The sequence below is a fragment of the Dipteris shenzhenensis genome, chromosome 26 (assembly GCF_047967505.1).
Source record: "Dipteris shenzhenensis isolate YYH24624 ecotype China chromosome 26, Dip_SZ_1.0, whole genome shotgun sequence".
NCBI classification, from domain to species: Eukaryota; Viridiplantae; Streptophyta; class Polypodiopsida; order Gleicheniales; family Dipteridaceae; genus Dipteris; species Dipteris shenzhenensis.
Genome location: NC_141621.1, coordinates 20,882,047 through 20,886,188, shown reverse-complemented (window position 1 = coordinate 20,886,188; position 4,142 = coordinate 20,882,047). Strand labels below are relative to the sequence as shown.

The 4,142-nt window shown below is 43.0% G+C and overlaps 1 non-coding gene across 1 annotated transcript; it reads right to left on the bottom strand.

Moving 5' to 3' along the window:
• Positions 1–3,181: 3,181 nt before the first annotated feature.
• Positions 3,182–3,253, bottom strand: TRNAH-GUG (transfer RNA histidin (anticodon GUG)). Its single transcript has one exon. It is a non-coding gene; the product is annotated as a tRNA-His (tRNA).
• Positions 3,254–4,142: the final 889 nt, after the last annotated feature.

Genomic DNA, 4,142 nt, shown 5'->3' with positions numbered 1-4,142 from the left:
CAGTGAAAGATTGGGTTATTGAGAAGATAAGAGAGACCAATGATGAGATCTTCTAGACTTTGGGTGATTAAGAAGATAAGAGAGACCAAGATGAGATCTTTTAGGAGCTAATGTAAGGTGTTTTTTGACACCATATGGCTTTGAGTTATATGATCTACTTCTTGTACAAATGTGATGTGCTCTTTTTTAAATGTACTCTAGTTTTAATAACATGTCACGCCATTTTTTCTAATTTGATTTTTTAAAATCTTACGTTTTGTCTCTTTTAACAATGTGATGTCCTCTATTTTTAATGTACTCTAGTTTTAATAACATCTCACGTCATTTTTTCTAATTTGATTTTTTAAAATCTTCCTTTTTGACTCAATGTTTTGTTTTATAAGAGCCTCTTTTTTTTAAATGTTTTATCCAAAATTATCTCACAAAATGAATTTGGACAGTGCACCAGTCCAAAATTAATGAAATAGGTGTTAGATGCAAAATGTGGCCATGCTATTGTCGTCAAATAGAGACGAGGTGTCCACGAGAAGCATGTTATAGAGGTAACCAGTTCGAGAAGGTTCTCGCAGGGAAGGTGACGATGTTCTAGAGACGACGCTGTGCTAGACAATATATTCATAACAGGTTGTAGATACTTTGTCATAATCTGGACGCCACGACATTACCTTAGAATAATGCAAAATGATTAGCAGCACAAATTATTTCCATGACAGCCGCCTTGAACTGCAAATACTATCTGCTACAAGAAAATCCACGTACTTTGCATCACTCTGATCCACTGCTATAAGATCTTTAATATGTACTTCTTTCTCCCTTGTTTGCCGAAAGACCAAACCATGAATTTCAGTTGTTGTTGCAGCATGCAAGACGCTCTTTGGTTAAGATTCTCACAATTTGCATTAGACTCTCACAAAACTTTGAGACCTCATAAACACTTAGAGAAACACCGACTGGATAAGATCTCTTGGACCATGTTGAAATAGATCCTCACAAGAATTCACTTACTTGTTTTGACAAATATCTGTCATGCGACATTCCCATAGATCGTCACGACCCACTCTCATACCACTATTGGCTTTTAAGCTTCCAAATTACACACAACCCAACTTGCACTATATCAAGGAGACTACATAAGAAGATAGATAATCTCATAAAGTAACATTGCGCATGAAATATTTAATCAGAGAATAGGTCCTTTATTTAACTCTTATGGACTTTTGCTCACCTCGATGAGGTTTGTTGCAGAAAAGTACAAAGACAGATCCTCTATACAACTCTCTACAAGAATCCACCACCATTACTGAGTAGTTGCTCTACTAGCAAGAGCTACAATACAAGACTCATGACTCTCATCGAGTCAGATGGACAAGAAGAAAGAGCTCAAGGCTGTGATTCAGCACATCGATCCTAAACTGCCTTGAGTGGAAGTTGTCACATACTTTCATCTCCTCAGAAGTGGAGCATTGCTGCACAGATCAGAGAACACTCCTCTCAGAATATTCACAATAGAACCCCGAAAACCAATGATCTCCCTTTCGATTTTGATCCAGAAGTGCCAACATGAAGATAAATTAATTACAAGTGAATCAACACAATGATTGAGCAGGACAATGACAGCAGCAGCAAAGTCATCAACAATGACGCACATAAACTACAACAACTCTGTAATCTTTGGAAATGTAACGTTGAGATATTCGTGACGTTTAACTTGTACAATATAAAACCAAATTTTCGTAGTAGGGTTCCCAGACGTCCGAGGCACAATCTTGAGCATTTTGTTTGCAGCCTCAGCTATAACTAAATGCTATTTCTATTTTTGCATGGGCATTCGGGGGCATGCAACAAGCTTTGCTCGTAGTCCACATGTTCTTGAAGACATCGATAAAGGGTTCAGTAGTTCGATCCCTATAGCACAGAAGCGACTCCAACCGTTGCAATCTCAAATTTTGATAGAGCTTACCTATGCAATCGGTTGTTTGTCGATCAACTTCGCCCACGTCTTGATCCTGGTCGGAGGCTTTTCGAGCCTGTACACCGCTTGAAGGTGTGGAGGTTGTCTTCAACAATTCATTCAGGGGGGAGACGTCAAAAGTTGTTGTCTATTACGGTGGCTGAACTCGCTCCGTCTAGCAAGGAGCTCTTATCCCTGGGACATACACGAAAACCGGCTCACCTTATGCGCGAGATGAGTTGTGCCCCCATCAGATTCCGGCATGAATGACTGGATGCAGCCCATAGTTCTGCAGGAAGACCGAGAAGCTTTCAAATTCTTACGTAGGCGAGTGGTGCTACAGCACTTCCATCTTCTATAGGCTCTCCGATGGGAATTACGACAATTGTAGTCTCGTTTGCTTCATGAGACAAATTGTTGTAAGATGTGATTGTCACATACTAGTGATCCTAAGGGTCGATATGACCGAGGACCATTCGCATTCTCCATGCGCTGGGGAAAGATGTTGCTTGTGCATTCTGCTCGAGGTGTAAAGGTAGCTGGACGACGGATTGCTTTCGCCCAAGCATGCGTCGAAAGGACGTAGAAGTTGCAGGCAGCCTGCAAAAGGCAACGAATGAAACCAAACCAGAAGTGACAACAACAACGCTAACGACGAGGTTCATGAGTTGTAACAACAACGGCGTTGCTCGAGACTACACTCATGGGCTTAAGACACTACATTTGCATCGAAATAGAGCATGCAAGAGGAGTTGAACAGGAAAAGGAGCATGCAGAAGAAATTCGAGAGGTGGTACCAGATGAAAGTCGAGCTTGGATATGATGAGGAAGCCTCTTAGAAGGTCTGTCAAAGGCGAAACTCGAAAACGAATGCATGCGCGACGCAGCAAGATAACAAAGGGCAGTCCATGCAAGGAAGTCGGGGAAATATAAGAATGGCCTATGAGGTGGGCGCACGTGCGCAACAAACAAAGGGTTGCAAGCTTGTGGGGTGGCAGCGACCCATTGAACAAAAGAAACGAAAAATTTGTAAATCACACAAAAAATAGTTTTCGCTTCTTCAACATAACCTTTACATAGACTTGCTCCTACAGCAGCAGGCCAAAAATGGAGAATTTTTTAAAATAAAAATTGGCAATTTTTTAAAATAAAAATTGGCTATTTTCGCTTCTTTAATCGCCTTCACTTAAGACCTAGCTATGGCCAAAAAGCAAAACAAAAAAGAGAGTTTGTGGCTGCTGGGATTCGAGCCCAGGTCTCCACGGCCACAACGTGGAATTCTTACCACTAAACTACAGCCACATGGTTGAAATGGGATGGCAGCATAAAATATAAGTATAATTTTACTTTGCTCGAGAATTAAAGATGATCTTCGTTGCCGCAGCGTTGACACTCAATGTTCCTTTGCGACCCCCTCCCCAGTGTACGCCTGAGGATTTCCGTCCCGCTTTGTTTCGCTTGGGCCTTCACCTCCCCAAAGGAACAAGAGCCTAAATTCTCGGAAGGTCATGAATGGAAGTTTCGTGTCACTCGATTGTTGAAATCCGAAGACTGTGAATGCCTCGTGGTGCCCAGACTGGGCATGGTAAGGAAGGCCTTCAACTGTTTGGTCGATTGCAGGCTCAAGACGTGGAGCCACAGCTGCAGCGCCAGGCTATGTGCTCGGTGCTCTGCGTTAGGCATAGGTAGCGCTAGCTGTCCGTAGGCATAGGCGCAATGATCCTACTCTTCTTGCCTCTCTTTGCCGCTCGTGTATCGTCCACATTGAGCAAGCAGTGGCCGGAGAGAGGACTGTCATAAGGCAACAGAAAACCGTCCAAGCGATGGTCTACGAGCGAATAAGCCTTTCAGTGGTGCTTGTATGGGCGTGTAGTGCTCGCAGGCAAGGGCTACTGGGCAGGGCTTCCATCTCGGGCATCCCGTCCTGCAGGCATTCACTACTAACAGCAAAGGACTAAGGAAAGACGATAATAGCTCCGCTTTACAATTCTGTCATGCTAAAGGGCACTCACGACTGCTTAATGGACCAACCTTACTTAAACAAACTCCCCGGGACCATTGCTTCCGAGCTCTGAAACCTTCCTATGGGACAACCATTGGACTGGAACTATTCCAAGTGCCCTCTGAAACTATTCTGCTCTAACATAGCTTGAGCTTGATCAGACGGATTTCTCCTAGAGATGTTCAGAAT